The sequence below is a fragment of the Neoarius graeffei genome, chromosome 2 (genome assembly GCF_027579695.1).
Source record: "Neoarius graeffei isolate fNeoGra1 chromosome 2, fNeoGra1.pri, whole genome shotgun sequence".
Classification (NCBI taxonomy): Eukaryota; Metazoa; Chordata; class Actinopteri; order Siluriformes; family Ariidae; genus Neoarius; species Neoarius graeffei.
This window is the reverse complement of record NC_083570.1, coordinates 93,707,912-93,726,380: the sequence shown is the minus strand read 5'-3', so window position 1 is coordinate 93,726,380 and position 18,469 is coordinate 93,707,912.

Genomic DNA, 18,469 nt, shown 5'->3' with positions numbered 1-18,469 from the left:
CATGGCTGGTGGGGATCCCACTCAGCAGTCGAAATACAACAAAAAGGTAGTGAAGGTACTCAACCTTGGCATGTGAAATGTCGACATGTACGGTAGGCATACCTTCAAAGCCCGGATTGGCCTAATCCGTCACCTCCGGACCCACAACCGCCACCCACCAAATTGAAGTCATGGTCATCTTCGATCCTGAAGGATGAACATCATCAGTTACTGATGTTGTTATTGATGTACTTATTCAAGCAATGCTTTTTGGAAGCACTTACTAGTAGATTTTGGCTACTGCCGGTAGCTACTGCTTGTCCTTGCAGGGAAAAAAAAAAATCACATATCTCACTTGCTCTCTGTCTAAATATCACTTAAGTCTGTAGAAATGTCTGAAGTGTGAATCTGTGATCATTTTCTTAAATGTATTAAAGGAGAAAAAAATGGACAAGGATGCTACCTGATTCTTTCTTCAGCCAAAAATATACAATAGACCAACAAACTGTCTGCCAATCCTGTTGGAAAATGAGATTAAATGAATGCCAGAAATTGAATGAGGCACTTGTAGAAAATGAAATGGAGAGGACGCAGAGGGAGAGAGGGATAGAACAGAAGGGGAAACATGCTTTGCTGCATGAGAGTGTGTTGGAAAGAAGAGTGAGAGAAACACATGCAATAACAACTCCGTGTGGAGCATATGCATGGAGCAATAAGTCATACAATGATGGTGAGGTGCACAAAACATTGCTAAAATGCTAAATGGACTGAGGATGGACAAAGAGAAGAGAAGAAGGGATAAAGTGAGGAGAGGAGAATAAGAGGCTCTGAGTATCCCTGGAGTGAAGCAAAAGGGCTTTTCGCATCGCTGCATCATTTATCTATTATCTCACACTAATTAGAGATGATTATATGGGGAAAATGTGCATTATTTAATGCTTGACCTAATGCATAACAGAACAAAAGTGGGTACACTGTGCTCTCAAGTGGGATGTATTCTAATTTGCATTAGCACTATGATAGTTCATCAGGTAAGGCATACGATATTGTACTCCAGAATTTCATTATCCATAATGGAATGTAGAAGAAATGTTGGAACATTTTATACTTTTCACACTAAAGAACTTGATTTTTTGGCAATCTGCAAGTTGGCTACAGTGTGCACTCGCTTTATACTGATACCAATACTGAGACTGAATCAAGTAGCCTACTCGAGAAGCATTAATCTTTATTACATTAAAGTAGTCTTTAATTTTCTGTAAAGCTGCTTTGCGGCAATGTCTGTTGTTAAAAGCACTATACAAATAAACTTGACTTGACTTAACTAATCAATCAGGAGTGTTACTGAATATGGTAGGGTTTTCCAAAAGTGTTGCAGCACAAAATCCATTATTAAAGCTTACAACGAGCACCACACTGAACACTCTTTTCTGATTAAGACAATCTGAACTTTACGATGCTTCTGGGAAACTCAGCCCATTTTATTTAGCACTGTTTATCTTCCCCCAGTTTAAATCGTGGCCAAGAAAAGGGCACACATACACGTGAAAACACTTTGGCTCCTAAGTTCATTCTTTATAATGTTAGCAAGTAGATTAAGTGCATTAGCTAGCTAGAATTAACATTTATTCCACAAAATTGACTCATACATGACCTGATAGCCGATGAGGCGTGTATTTTTTTCAAATTCGATAAATTAAAAACTTTATGCAAAACGTCTGACAAAATAATTTCCGCTTAGAACGTAAATAAACCGGTTAAATGACAGTACCAATTTGTGAAAAATGCTATAATAATAATTCTTGAAAAATAAAAAGATACATTCTTGCCATCAAATACTTTCATCCCATATTTTGTTGCTTTTTTGTATTTTCTTTTTGAGTAGAATTTTTATCTCATCCTTGGTTGGTTCAGCAACACGCTTTGCCATTTTGTTTTTTTCTACTCATGGTATATGAGCTGATAGTCTAGTAATAGAGTAGTCAATCAGAGCATGCGCCTGCTCATATTCAGTGAATGTGGATAGAATAATGTTTATTAGTTACCTTGGATTGAACAGGGTTGCATGAGAGAGTGGGATTTATTTCATTTCGGAAAAGCATCTTCATGTCACTTATCAATGACTGATAGTGGCTAATAAAAATGATGTTTCTCCTTGCTAATAATAGTGACCCACATACTGGGTAAGAGCTGTTATTTTTATTCACCAAGTTGTAGCGGAGTAGTGACAGGATCTGAGTTGCCATACCTAAAGCATTTAGTCTCAGTACTAATGAGTGTAAGTAAGTTTGTACATACTTGCTGCAAAGAATGGTTAGTGTCTTTGGTAGAAGACGTAGCAAGGGCAGCTTCAGGAAATATCTGTGACGTGATGGTGACCTGAAGTGTATATTGCCTGCTAAGTAAACTCTCAGTTAAACCTGGCAATAGACTCACCATTGACAGATCCAGCAAGACAGCTGAGACGCCCCTACTCCTAGGTAAAGATATCACAATAAACATACACTATTTAAAGTCAAAACAACAATCATTCAGTTTTAACATCAAGTTCAATACCTTCTTCTTTGTTTCTGTGCATTTTCAGAAAAAGAGTTAATTAAGTCAATGCAAATGACATAACAACTTATAATGAAATGTAAACTGAGTGTCATGTCAAGGTGGATGGATGGATGCAATTGCAGGAAGAGTGTTTTTTTACAAACAGGCAGGCAGACAGTTTAAAAAAAAAACATAAGACAAAGGCAGGGTCTTGAAATAGGCAATGGTCATGCAAGGCACAAATACAACAGCAGAGACAAAGATGAAAGGCGGAGTCCAAGTCCACAAAACAAAGTCAAAAGCAAAAAGGCAATACACAGATACAAGGCTTGGTAATGTGAGACACTCTGTACAGCACATACAATTCACAAAGTCTATGTGTTATGAGGGTTCTCATATGCACACGCTATGATTGCACTCTAATCAGGAACAGGTGCATCATAATTAATCCTAATGGTGCTTTGTAGTCAGCTGCACATGCTCAGAGTGCCAACATGCATGGACGTGACACTGAGCATGTTATCTTGTAAATAATTACATTATTAATATCAGAACAACAACAACAAAAATCCTCCTTTCACAGGATAAAAGATGATAAAATATTTAAATGCTAACTCAAGCTTATCTGCACTTCAATGTATTGCCCAATGCTTATTTTTCACTTTTTCCAAAATAATGGCAACATAATCTTTTCATAATCTATTTTCACAGTACATTCTTTAGAAGAGAAGAAGAAGAAGCCTTTATTTGTCACATGTACACTCAAGTACAGCAAAATTCCTCCTCTGCATTTAACCCATCTGAAGCAGTGAACACATGCATGCGAGCAATGAGCATACACACACATATATATATATATATATATATATATATATATATATATATATATATATCCCCAGAGCAGTGGGCAGCTAAGCTACAGAACCTGTGGAGCAGTTGGGGGTTAGGTGCCTTGTTCAAGGACATTTCGGCCATGATACAGAGGGAGGGGAAAGTGCTGTTCATTCACCCAACTCCTCTCACATTTTTCCTGCCAGTCCCAGGAATCAAACCAGTGACCCTTTGGGCCCAAGGCCACTTCTCTAATCTTCAGGCCATGGCTGCCCCCTTTCAATGAATCGTAAAAGCATTAACTTCCCATTTCCATGAACCGTATCAATAGCTCGGTCCATAGTAGCCTGTAATAAATGGAACTTAAGTAACAGTCTGTGCTACTGGAGTGAGAAGCTGGAAGATGTCTGTACGGTAGGGTAACACTGTCACTTGTAAAGCTGGCTTGATGATACCTATTTGGAACTCTCAGATGGTCCCACATTCATGAAAACTGGCGAGCAATGCAAAGTGTCTGATGCCACAGTCCCAGTTGGATACTGTATTAGCCACTCTCAGTCTGTAATCCACACCTTGTAGATCTGCTCTTACAAAATGTACAGTGTCTTGCAAAAGTATTCATCCCCCTTGGTATTTGTCCTGTTTTCTTGCATTACAAGTTGGAATTAAAATGGATTTTTGGAGGGTTAGCACCATTTGAGTTACACAACATGCCTACCACTTTAAAGGTGCAAATTGTTTTTTTTATTGTGATGCAAATAATAATTAAGATGAAAAAACAGAAATCTGGAGTGTGCATAAGCATTCACCCCCTTCATATGAAGCCACTAAATAAGAACTGGTCAAACCAATTCACTTCATAAGTCACATAATTAGTTAAGAGCCATCTGTGTGCAATCAAAGTATCACATGATCTGTCATGTGATGTCTGTATAAATCAACCTGTTCTGGAAGGACCTTGCCTCTGCAACACTACCAAGCAAGCAACATGAAAACTAAGGAGCACTCCAAACATGTCAGAGACAAAGTTGTGAAGAAGTATGGATCAGGGTTGGGTTATAAAAAAAATCTCAAATTTTGAATATCCCAGGGAGCACCATTTAATCCATTATAGCAAAATGGAAAGAATATAACATCATGACAAACCTGACAAGAGAAGGCTGCTCACCAAAACTCACAGACCGGGCAAGGAGGACATTAATCAGAGATGCAACAAAGACACCAAAGATAACACTGAAGAAGCTGCAAAGATTCACAGTGGAGATGGGAGTATCTGTCCATAGGACACTCTACAGAGTGGGGCTTTATGGAAGAGTGGCCAGAAGAAAGTGGAGATGGGAATAACACATTTGGAGTTTGCCCAACAGCATGTGGCAGACTCCCCAAACACATGGAAGAAGATTCTCTGGTCAAATGAGACTAAAATTGATCTTTTTGGCCATCATGGGAAATGTCATGTGTGGCACAAACCCAAAACCCTGAGAACACCATTCCTACAGTGGTGGTGGTGGCATCATCATGCTGTGGGGATATTTTCATCTGCAGGGACAGGAAAGCTGGTCATGACTGAAGGAAAGATGGGTGACACTAAATACAGGGCAATTCTGGAGAAAAACCTGTTTGAGTCAGCCAGAGGTTTGAGACTAGGACGAAGGTTCATGTTCCAGCAGGACAATGACCCTAAACATACTGCTAAAGCTACACTGGAGTGGTTTAAAGGGAAACATTTAAATGTCTTGGAATGGCCTTGTCAAAGCTCAGACCTCAAACCAATTGAGAATCTGTGGCATAACTTGAAGATTGCTGTACACCAATGCAACCCATCTAACTTGAAGGAGTTGGAGCAGTTTTGCCTTGAGGAATGGGCAAAAATCCCAGTGGCTAGATGTGCTAAGCTAATAGAGACATACCCCAAGAGACTTGTAGTTGTAGCAAAATGTGACTCTACAAGTTATTGACTTTGGGGGATGAATACTTATGCACACTCCAGATTTCTGTTTTTTTTTTTACCTTAATTATTGTTTGTGTCACAATAAAACAACAATTTTCACCTTTAAAGTAGTAGGTATGTTGTGTAAATCAAATGGTGCTACCCCCCCCCAAATCCATTTCAATTCCATCTTGTAATGTGACAAAACAGGACAAACACCAAGGGAGATGAATACTTTTGCAAGACACTGTAGCTAGGCTTCCAGAACGCAATCTTCCACAACTCTGAAGAAGAAGTGCAGATTGTACCTAACAAGTCCATTCAAATCCATCTAGCTCTTTCAGATCCTCTAGCTATAATCTCCTTGCTGTTCCTCGCAGTAGACTCTCTACCCTGGGTGGCAGGTCCTTCAGTGCCATGGCCCCCAAGCTCTAGAATTCCCTTCCTCAACCCCTTCGTGACTGCTCTTTGCTTCCTTTCTTCAAATTTCATCTCAAAACCTTTCTGTTTCATGAACATTTCTCCACCAGTGCATAAACTCACCACTCTTTAGCAACTCCTTTTTTTTGTGTGTGGTGTTTTCTCTGACCTATGTAAAGCAACCTTGAGTTTGAGAAAGGTACTATAATAATAATAATAATAATAATAATAATAATTATTATTATTATTATTCCGCGTGGGTTTCCTCCGGGTGCTCCGGTTTCCCCCACAGTCCAAAGACATGCAGGTTAGGTTAACTGGTGACTCTAAATTGAGCGTAGGTGTGAATGTGAGTGTGAATGGTTGTCTGTGTCTGTTGCGTCCGTTAAGTTATTAGTGAGTAGGAGGAGTCAAGTTGGGCAATCAATTAAAGCAATTGGATGCAATGAGTGGAGAGGACTTTCTTACTTACCTTGTTAAAATGTTTGGAGCTGGTAAATCCTCATAGGCTGGTTTGTATCCAATGAATTTTAGACTGTATAAAAGTTGGAGTGCGCACAAAGTCAGTATTGCCACCTTGTCAAGAGAGCTACACGGCACCGGTAAGCTGCTGGTTTTATTCATTGCGCTGCTTGGGTTTGGTCTGCCGCTGTGCATGACGTATTGTTTGCTTAGTTAAGTCCTCTCCTTAGTTTTTGTGACATTGTGCGTATAACGGTGGCTTAATAGTGACTGTTTGTTGTCCTGTGCTTCCACTCGCATCATATGTTTAAAACATTTCCTGGTTGCAAAGTAAGCGGTGCATGCTGGGTAGTGTAGTCGCTTGTTGGCAAATACTTACCTGTGTTGAGTAAGCTGGTAATGTAGTCTAGTTGAAACATTGACGTACTCAGTGTGGCTTTGGCTTTATTGTGAAGAAATGAAATCAGCATTTGGCCTTATACATTTGTCATGCTGCTTTGACTTGACTTGTCAGAATGAAATGTATGCTTAGTTGTTTGTGCATAGACATTTATTTATTGGTGTCTTGATGTTAAATATATTTAGGAGCCATCAATTAAATTAATAATTGTTGTATTTATAGTAAAGTGCTGTTGCTTATGGATGTTTGTATGAACACTTGATTTATATGTTGTGGGTTATACTGGTATTTATCAATTGTATTGTGGTTTTATTTGACTGTGTATTACATTGTTATCTTCATATGTGTCAGAATTGCTGGTTTACAATACAGCCTTTTGTTTTACAGGTTTATAACCTGCCAAACGCTGCTACTGTACTGCCACTAATGTACTGTACTGCCTAATACTGTAGCATGTACAGCTACTGAAGCAAATTGTGGACAAAATAAAATAAACCAAAGACGAGTTATAACCTTCCAGTGTGCTCTTTTGATGCCCCGTTTGGTGGGAAAATCAGGAAGAACCGAACAGTTATAAACCGATGCCCACTGCATCGGAGGAAGTGCAGCAAATTAATCCCTGGGACTGATTCAAAAAGGACTCAATTATTTGCTTGTGGAATAGCCAGCCTGTCACTCCTGTGCCTGCCTGCACCATTGTCCAGCCCTGCCACTGACTACATAGCCCATTGACGAGGATTAAGAAGTTCTAAAGGCCCATTGGTGGCAACAGTTAGTTCCCCGGTCAACATAAAAGGAGTTCAAGTAAAATGGCAGACTTGGATAAATTTAAAAGTGCACGTTCAAGAGCACAAGCAGTATTCACCAAGAGGGCCAACGCACTCACCAAGCCAGGACTATTGGAGTCAACTGAAATTATTAAAGAATGGAAAAGTTTCAAAGCTGACTTCTCAAAAGTCACTGACGCGGGGTATGAGTATGTAGAAGTTCTACGGGAAACCCCTGGTGAAGAGGCTGAAGCATGCGCAAATGAGTGAGAAAAAGACCCAGGAGTGTGAAAATCGCTTCCTGGAAGTTAAAAGGACCACTCAAGAGACTTTCTGGAATAATTATGCTGAGGAGGCATTTTTTAAACAAGCCAGAATGGCTGAGTCTGCTGTCACACAAGCCGAGGAGGAGGAAATCAGTTCTCAAGACTCGTTCAAGGACCGCAGACTGCGGAACAGAGTCCTGGACCGTGAGATTGTGGAGCTTGGACACATGCTGATGGAGTGGGAAGAGCTGATTCCGGGACCAAAGTCCTTGGACCTGCAAATGTGTTATGGTGGACTGAAAAAGCGAGTCCTGGTATTGTGTGACAAGTTGGAGGAAGACGAAGCAGAAGAGCTGAGGAGTGGAGGAAGAAAAGGAGTGGATGGAGACATCGCTGCTGATCGAATAAAGGATCCTTCCTTCCTCTCCCTTCCTGACCTGTCGGTTGACACAAAGATAAAGCCCCGTATGAATGTCGGGGTGTCAATCATAAACACTCAGCCACCCTCCCGGCAAAGCAGCCCAAGACCAGCCCAAGTAGACAGTAATTCCAAGCCCCAAATCAGCCTTCAACGAGCACGATTGCCCACATTCTCTGGTGAGATGAGGGACTATTATCGCTGGAAGTCTGAGTGGGAGGACTTGCAGGAATTGGGCAACCCAGAAGGTGTGGACTGCATTGCAAAATTCCACCTATTAAATAGTTTAGATGAGAAGGTCAAAAAGGAGCTTGTCCTAACCAGTTGTGGATCAACTAAAGATGTGTTTAAATTGCTGGATAATAAATATGGGAACAAGGCAAAGATAGTTTTGCTCATCATTAACGAGGTCCAGTCTCTGCCCCCCATCAAAGGAAACAACCCGAGGAAAACAATCGAGCTCATTCAGGCTGTGGAAAGAGCGCTGTGCAGCCTCCAGATCCTGGGCGAAGAGGATGCTGTAAAAAACCGCATTGTTGCTCAATCCCTAGAAAGCAAGCTGCCCAGTTCTCTTAAGAAGGAGTGGATAGTATATAAAATTGACCCTGCAAATCATTTCTCTCCACTAAATTACTTTGATTCTCTCCTGGAATTCCTAAAAAAAGCAGGAAGAAATTTTGGAAGAATTGGATCAGTTGGAGCAGAGTCCAGCAGAAAAAGGCCCTGGAGGTCTCAAAGGCCACTCAAACAAAACAGTCCAGAAGTCTTTCACCAAGTCTACGGCAGGTCAAAAGGATGATCAGCTAAGCTGTCCTGTCTGTGATGATAACTCCCATGCCGGCAAGCTGTTTTCTTGCAAAGTGTTCAGAGAACAAAACTTTTCAAGTAAAATGGCCCATGTGAAAAAAATGGGGTTGTGCACTAAGTGTTTACGGTCTCACCCCAAGGATGGGAAAGGATGTACGCCCAGATTTCTCTGCCCAAAGGTAGACTGTCGGAAGGAAGGGGGTTCGGACCACAACTATCTGCTGTGTTCTAAGCCACCAACTGCTAAAAGGGACGGTAGCAGTGAAGGGCAAAGTGGCACAAGAAACAGAGGGAAGGTACCCCTGGGCCTAACCACTCAACAGGAGGTGTTCCTAGCTGAGCTCACTCCGGACCTGCGGGAAAAGTACAAGAAGGCGTTCTCAAATAAGGCGTCATCAACTGCTTGCACAGAGTACAGAGATGGGGCAAAAGAACATCCAGTGGTGATGATGCTACTGGAGGTCACCACAAACTCCGGCTGTTTAATCGGCACCTTGATTGACCTTGCCTCCGACACAAATTACATCACCCATGTGGCGGCTGATCGCCTTGGACTGTGTGGTGAAAACATTAAACTTATAGTCCATGGAGTTGGGGGCATGAAGAGGACTGTCCTGACCAAACGTTACTTCCTGCGGCTGAAAGTGAAAACTTCCAAAGGAAAAGTTGCAGTGCACAAGATCCTTTGCTATGGCCTTGAGAGCATTGCAGAGGTAACTTATGCTGTATCTCCTGAGCGGCTGCAAGAGTTCTTTCCAAATGTGTCAAGGGACGAATTGGTCCGTCCCACAAAGATAGACCTATTGATCAGTCACCGAGAAGGTCGACTTGTTCCCCAGCCAATCAACATTGTGGGGGACCTAGTACTTTGGGACGGTCCATTGGGTAAGACCGTCGGAGGAACCCATCCCAACCTTATTGAGAGGGTGGACTTGACTGTGCACCGCTCTGACACCCACCTTGCTAGGAGTATGAGGTCAGCCTCAGCTGTATACATAGAGACAATCATACCCCAGCAGGGAAATGCCCAAGCCTGGAGCACAGCAACGTCCAACAAGGAAGTCCTTGAATGGTTTAAGTGGGACAGCATAGGAGCGGCCTGCAGTCCTCAGTGTGGTGGCTGTAAGTGTGGCACGTGCCCCCCAGGAGGAAAAGAAATGACCCTCAAGGAAGAGCGGGATCTTGAAAAAATTAAAGACTGCCTTACTTACATGCTGGCAGACAAACACAGTAATTCTCCTCATTGGGATGCTGCATATCCCTGGAAAGGAGATCTTACAATGCTTCCAGACAATCGGCAAGCAGTGGAGGCAACATTTAAAAATATGGAGAAACGTTTGGAAAAGGAGCCTGCATGGAAGTCTGCATACCGGGACCAAATCAATGAAATGGTCTCCAGAGGAGCTGCTGTGAAACTTTCACAGGAAGAAATTAATGTTTGGAAGGGGCCCAAATGGTATATTAGCCATCTCGTCGCCCCAACCCTCATTCTTCTTCAACCCCTGTAAGAATTGTTTGGAATAGCAGTCAGAAGTTCCATGGCATAAGTCTTAACGATCTCCTTCACAAAGGCCCTGATGTCCTCAACCCCATTAGGGGAGTCCTTTTGCGGTTCAGAAGTGGACGTTATGCTGCACTGGGTGATGTTAAGAAAATGTATAACTCAGTGTGGCTTAAAGACAATGAAGTCCACCTCCATCGTTTTCTATGGAGAGACAACCCAGAAGATGACATTGAGGAGTATGCAGTCGTTAGGGTCAATATTGGCGACAAACCTGCGGGTTGTATCGCCCAAGTTGCCATGAAGGAAACGGCCAGCCTTCTTCAGTTCGCTAACATGGCTGAAGAACGGCGAGTCCTAACTGAGGACAGTTATGTGGATGATATTCTAACCTCCCACAATAATCTTGAGACTTTGAAGAGGATCATTAAAGGAGTGGAGGAAATTCTGGAAGCAGGAGGCTTCTTTCTTAAGCCTTGGGTCCTGTCTCATCAAAGTGGGAGGAGTGAAGATCTTTCTGGTCCCAGTGAAGATGGTGCTGCACCCAAGACACTAGTACTGCCTGATCAAATGTCCGATAGTGAGAACAAAGCACTTGGCGCTGGCTACGAACCCGGAACAGACCAACTTCGGCTTCTCACATCTGTGAACTTTTCAAAGAAAAGGGGAAAAATGAGGACTGGACTCAATCTGCATATGGGTGAAGTCAGGGAAGAAACGCCCAACCCCCTGACTCGACGTATACTCCTTAGTCAGATTGCTGGGTTCTATGACCCAATTGGTCTTGCCTCACTAGCGAAGCAGAAGGGAGTGATGCTGGTTAGGGAGTCATTCCAGGAGGCTGGTAAGAACAACCAGGACATGTGGGATGTCCCACTTTCGCCCAAGCTTCGAGATGCTGCAGTAAACCTTTTTGAAGAATATGTGAGACTGGGCCAGATTAAGTTTAATAGGAGCCTTACACCACCTGATGCCTTGGGCCCACCGATGGAAATAACATTCTCTGATGGAAGCGAGTCCTCATATGGAGCTGTACTCTATCTCCAGTGGGAGACTAATGGAGAAGTCATAGTGACCTTAGTAGAGTCAAAAGCGAAGCTGACACCCCTTGATCAAAAGGGAGATGTGATAAAGGTGGAACTATGTGGTGCGGTTTTTGCTACTCATCTTAAGAAGTACTTTGAAAAGCATTGCTGTATAAAAGTCAGGTGCTGGATTCACTTTGTGGACAGCCAGACAATCCTGGCAGCCATACAGAAAGACAGCTACGGTTACCAGACCTTCTTCGCTAACCGAATTGGTGAGATCCAGAAGGATACTCAAGTGGAGAACTGGAGATGGATCGAAGGCAACCGAAATATCGCTGATATACTTACCAGAGGTGCAACTCCTGAGGAACTCGATGAAGGCTCAGAATGGCAACAAGGCCCCAAATTCTTGCAATTGCCTGAATCAGAATGGCCAATGAAGATGGTCAATGAAGTCATATCTTCTGCTGCTGAAGTTGTGGGAAAATTGCAGCGAAAGGCCTTTTCGGCAGTGGCTACTCGGACCCAGTCAAAAGTGAAAACTGAGTCCAACACCACAGAACACCCTGACATCAAGGATGAAGGAGCCAAAGATGGATCGCCTCCACAACATGTATCAAGTACAGTATCTGCAGACAGACAAAGACCCTGGGGAATTGGGCTGGTGTGCCTTGTCAATCCCGAGCGCTTCAGTTCTCTGTCCAGATTGTGCGCTGCAATAGCATGGACGCGACGAGCTGCAAAAGTTTGGCTGGGAAAATTCCAGGTCTCTGTGCATCCAAAGTGGGAGGTAACTCGCCCTGCATTGTCTGCTGAAGAAAGGGCACAAGCCTTCCAAGACCTGGTCCTTGCAGTCCAAAATGGCAGTCAGTTTCTGGACTCAACATTGAACCGCTTGGTTGTGTACAAGGACAAGAAGTCAGGATTCCTCCTCTGTGGAGGCAGAATCCAGTCTTGGACTGTAGATGGAGCAGCTGTTCCTCTCCTCCCCTTTAAATCCTGGATCGCGACCCTGGTGGCAAGAGAAGCGCATGATGAGAATCATGAAGGTGTTGCTGCCACTCTATTACGTACCAGAAAAAGGACGTGGATTGTACAAGGGCGGAGAATAGTGAAGAAAACTGTTAACTGTGTCAAAAAAAAAAAAAAATGTTGTGATGTATAATGGGTTTGGCTGTGATGTATAATGGGTTTGGCTGTGACCTCTTTGAATCATTTTTGATCAGTCGGTCAAGTGGGAGGTGTTGCGTCCGTTAAGTTATTAGTGAGTAGGAGGAGTCAAGTTGGGCAATCAATTAAAGCAATTGGATGCAATGAGTGGAGAGGACTTTCTTACTTACCTTGTTAAAATGTTTGGAGCTGGTAAATCCTCATAGGCTGGTTTGTATCCAATGAATTTTAGACTGTATAAAAGTTGGAGTGCGCACAAAGTCAGTATTGCCACCTTGTCAAGAGAGCTACACGGCACCGGTAAGCTGCTGGTTTTATTCATTGCGCTGCTTGGGTTTGGTCTGCCGCTGTGCATGACGTATTGTTTGCTTAGTTAAGTCCTCTCCTTAGTTTTTGTGACATTGTGCGTATAACGGTGGCTTAATAGTGACTGTTTGTTGTCCTGTGCTTCCACTCGCATCATATGTTTAAAACATTTCCTGGTTGCAAAGTAAGCGGTGCATGCTGGGTAGTGTAGTCGCTTGTTGGCAAATACTTACCTGTGTTGAGTAAGCTGGTAATGTAGTCTAGTTGAAACATTGACGTACTCAGTGTGGCTTTGGCTTTATTGTGAAGAAATGAAATCAGCATTTGGCCTTATACATTTGTCATGCTGCTTTGACTTGACTTGTCAGAATGAAATGTATGCTTAGTTGTTTGTGCATAGACATTTATTTATTGGTGTCTTGATGTTAAATATATTTAGGAGCCATCAATTAAATTAATAATTGTTGTATTTATAGTAAAGTGCTGTTGCTTATGGATGTTTGTATGAACACTTGATTTATATGTTGTGGGTTATACTGGTATTTATCAATTGTATTGTGGTTTTATTTGACTGTGTATTACATTGTTATCTTCATATGTGTCAGAATTGCTGGTTTACAATACAGCCTTTTGTTTTACAGGTTTATAACCTGCCAAACGCTGCTACTGTACTGCCACTAATGTACTGTACTGCCTAATACTGTAGCATGTACAGCTACTGAAGCAAATTGTGGACAAAATAAAATAAACCAAAGACGAGTTATAACCTTCCAGTGTGCTCTTTTGATGCCCCGTTCGGTGGGAAAATCAGGAAGAACCGAACAGTGTCTATGTGTCAGCCCTGTGATGACCTGGCGACTTGTCCAGGGTGTACCCCGCCTTTCGCCCGTAGTCAGCTGGGATAGGCTCCAGCTTGCCTGCGACCCTGTAGAAGGATAAAGCGGCTAGAGATAATGAGATGAGATGAGATTATTATTATTATTATTATTATAACTCCAGGAAGTGTCTGCTTGTAGTTCTCTGTCCTAATTTAAGGGTTTCTACAGAACTTCCTGTGTTACAACTGAATGCGAAGCTGTGCTCTTCTCAAGCTACCACCATCATCCAGCTCAAACTCTAACTCTCTTTTAGACATTCTCACAAACAGGCAGGCAAATGACTTAATGAATTCTAATGGAAAGTAAACTGATTGTCAGGTAAAGGTGGATGGAAAGGAAAAGGTTAATTGGCTAATTTTGTGTGGGTACGTCGTCATTGCCAAAATGCGATCCAGGCTTGAGGAATGTTTGGGTGACTTGGTTAGAACTCCAGCAGTAGGGTGGCCGGTTCCTTTCTGCACACTCATACCTATGGGCAATTTAGAGTAGCCAGTTAGCTTACCTGCATGTCTTTGGACTGTAGGGGAAACTGAAATGCCCATAGGAAACCCATACAGACATGGAGAGAACATGCAAATTCCACACAGAAAGGCCCCCATCAGCCACTGGGCTCAAACCCAGAACCTTCTTACTGTGAGGCGACAGTGCTAACCACTCCACCACTGTGCCACCCTGCACTAGAACTAAGAGGCTCAAACCTGTTCCAGCATGACATTGGCTCATAACCTGATGACACCACCATGTACACAAATTACAAATTAGAATGCTCATTATATAGCTCATCTCTTCCTCATAGGTCTATCTGTAGACATGTTTTCTCACCTAGCGAGCAGTGTTGCTTCTTGCCATGTGTTGCTAGCAGTGACTTTAATGTTTAAAATGTTTCATCAGGTTACCGGTCTTTGTTTTGATGTGGTGATTTATTGTGAGGTACATTCAGATCACTGGTAGTTCATGCTGTCTGTTCATTACTCCAGCAATGTACATGAGGCTTAGGTAACATACTGTACATACTATCACCTGGCTGTTGGATCATTTTATTACAGTAAATGAGCACAGTATCTATACCGTATCAGTACATTCCTAATTATAAGTTACTAAAAATAACTTATAGCACATTTATTAGCATTTTATGAGGCATTCTTCGAGTTTACAAAAAAAAAGGCAAAGCAGCTTTACAGAAATCTAAATGTAGATTTAGATTTCCAATGAGAAATCAAAACCTTGAGAGAAACCATACGAAATGGAAGACATCCTCTTCTGCGTAACACTGGATAGTGGGATTATTTAACAATTATTCACCGAAGGCGAGATGAATTATTCACCAATATTCACTGAGCCTGAAGCATTGTTTTAGTATAAATACACAGGTGCTGATTAAAAAAACTCATATTTTAAAACATTTATGTATTTCTAACTTCAAAAGTGGTATGCAAATGTAATGCATGCAGACTTGCATCTATCTATGCCGAGTCACATAAAATACTTTATTTTGAAATAGATAAAATAAATCACAATTCCACCTTACCTTTGAATAGTTTTAGACCAAACTTCGTAGGATCTTTAGTGCTTTTAGGAACAGCATTTTCTTTCATAATTTGTAATTCTTCCTCACTTACGGTGACAAAGTGATTGGCCGCCATTTTGCTGAGTCACTCGAGGTGATTATCAAGAAATAGTCAGAAATTCTTGACCAATCAGTGCATACGATTTTCTATAATCACCTGCATATTTATACTAAAAATTATTACCCTATAGAGGTGAGAAGAATAATGTCAAACAGTACTAAATTGGTTCAAAAGATATTCAGGATAAGTAGAGTATATTGTGAATATGAGTCCTGGGATGTCATCACTGTATTTATAATTACAGTAGACATTCTTGAGTACTTCTACTCCTACTGTACTTCTACAGTATCCAGGTTAGATTATCCATTGAAGAAGTACAAATCTTTACAGTACCCTTATTGCTGTCTGTTTGATTTATGACCAAAATAAAAAACTCCAGAGATTAATAAATGGAATTTTTGGCACCTTAAAGGCAGCATGAGTGGTATTATGTTCATATTGTGCAAGCCCAAATCATATAACATTTCTTTCTCATGGTAATAAATAGATCTGATATTCTTCACTCCATATCACAGACAAGAATTCAAACATAAACCCAAGTCATATGGCCAAGGAAATAATCCGCATGGGTAAGAATAGGGCAAAGAGTTTATTGATTGCTTTGCCTTATGAGGTTCTTGGGTCAAATAGCCAGGCATTACACTTTTGGCATTCTGTTCTGTAGTAGAACTTGATATGCTGCTAATTCAAAAGAGCCCTTATTCCCATTTGGCATTGCATGTAGTTTGACTGAGCTGGATCGTATAGTACTGATTATTCCTTAGCTGGTAAGGTCTTTATCCTGGTTAGGGTCACAATGGATCTGGAACCTATCCCAGGGACACTGGGGACATTATCCAGGATAGGACGCCAGTTCATCACAAACCACTGACTATCTCGAGAGGAAAACCAGCTTTGTTGCCAGACATTCCTGTCCAGGAAGGAAGATCCATCCATTATCTGTAGCCATAGGCGGTTTTAAACAGGGGCCAGAGGGGGCCAGTGCCCCTGTAAAATTGCTCCTGGCCCCTGTTGTGGCCCCTGTGCTGAACAGATAATAAGATTTATTAATTTCGACGTGCGCTGGCTCGAAGATTGGAACTGACATGACGGAGTGTTCTACACGGACTCCTTAAAGCGCTACACGCACACTGTTACCTGCAGCAGAAAGACCAGCAGCAGCACGAATTGTAAACTTCGGACGTGAGTGATAACAGCTGTCACGTCCGAAGTTTTTTGATTGAAAAGCCATCAGATACAGTAGCGTTGACACGTTTCACTGAGCCATATAAAGAAGTATTTTTTGAGCTCTTTAGACTATGCAAAATAGCTGTGGCACTCCCAGTGAGATCTGCCTCTTGTGAGCGGAGTTTCTCCACTTTGAAACTGGGGAAGACCTACCTCCAATCCACCATTAGTGAGGAGTGTCTAAGCAATCTTGGTGTGCTCAGCATTGAATCCAGAAGGTCCAGGGCTTTGAACCTTGATGCATTTGTAGACCGTTTCTCAAGGAGTCACAATCGCAGAATCTTGTTGTTGTAGTGTTTCAGCCTGCTGTGAATGCTATAGGGTGATTCTGAGACCACTGTATGTGAATTTATTTTTTCTTTCTATTTTTCCCCCCTGCTGTACATAAAGAGTGAGATGATGACAGTGTGATTTAGATAAAGATAGTGGCTGTACATTCAAGTCTCATGCTGTGAAAAAGAAAATTCATTCATGCTGTGAATTTAAAAAGTGTCATTGGACAGATAAAAGGTTCATTGTATGCAAAAATAGAAATCTTATTTTACAAAAAAGAGAAACATGGTTTTAAGATTTATTGAGCACAATTTATTTTATGTTTAGGCTATTGAGACAGAATGTTTATCTCATTGTATTTATGCTCAATGTATTTTGTTTTGGTTTTAAATAAACTAAACAAAACATTTTGAACGCTTAAATATTGCCATGTTTTTTCCTTATATGTGCCCCCCTGAAAAAACACTGGCCCCACCTCGGCCCCCCTAGTAATTTTGGTCTAGAACCGCCACTGTCTGTAGCCACTTATCCTGTTCAGGGTTGCAGGCAAGCTGGAGCTTATCCCAGATAACTATGGGCAAGAGGCAGGGTACACCCTGGACAAGTCGCCAGATCATCACAGGGCTGACACAGTCAGTGCGTTTACATGCACATAGAGAGAATCGAATTTCTGCTGTTGCTCGACTGAAATTGAAGTTCAAAATGCCATGTATACACCTTAATTCGGCTGAAATTGAACCAAACTTGATTTCTCAGAATCGAGCTACACGACCTAGATTATGCGATTGTAGCCGAGCTACTTAGTGCATGTAAACCCTATTGAGCTACGGAGTCGAGCTACTTACTTCAGCACTGCCCCTTCCGGAAGTGACGAGTGACGAGACCACAAGCGGGAAACACGACAGCCTCGGTCGGCATGACAACGGCATGAATCTTTTCTTTTTGTGGCATTGTTTGCACTGTTAAAATTTAGCTCACTTACTGTATCACCAAATACATCTGTACAGCTGTTGCATAGCTGTGAATTGTGTACATAAACAAGTCACTGTATTTGTGTGTGTGTGTATATAGATGTCCAACATCTGAAGAATGTCAATAAAAACAAAGCAATTGAACTTTTTGTGTGTTTATTAAGACATAAGTTAAACTGTAAGCAAAAAATGGACTTTAGAAAAATATTTTTTTTGTAAGCAAAAAATGAACTTTAGAAAAATATACAATTGTGCAAAATAAGTTGTCTTACAAAACAGTGGTCTGCGCAGGACAGTTTGTAGCCATACAGTCTGTTAGAGCAAGCCTAACAGCTTGAGCACGGAACTTGTGAACACAGATAACTTTGTTTATACTCTTGAATAGCTCTTCTTCATGACGACAACCGGAAGTGTACCAACACGATGGGGCGTGTAGCGCCACCTGTGGCTCGGGTGCACAATGCACCTCACACAATAGCTCGATTTCATTGTGTGCATGTAGGATTGGATTTCTCTGGCACCCCTGCTGGGACCTTCAGCTCGATTACCGACAGCAGCTCGATTTGGATGTGCATGTAAACGTAGTCATTGAGACAAACAACCATTCACACCTACGGTCAATTTAGAGCCACCAATTAGCCTAACCTGCATGTCTTTAGGCTGTGGGGG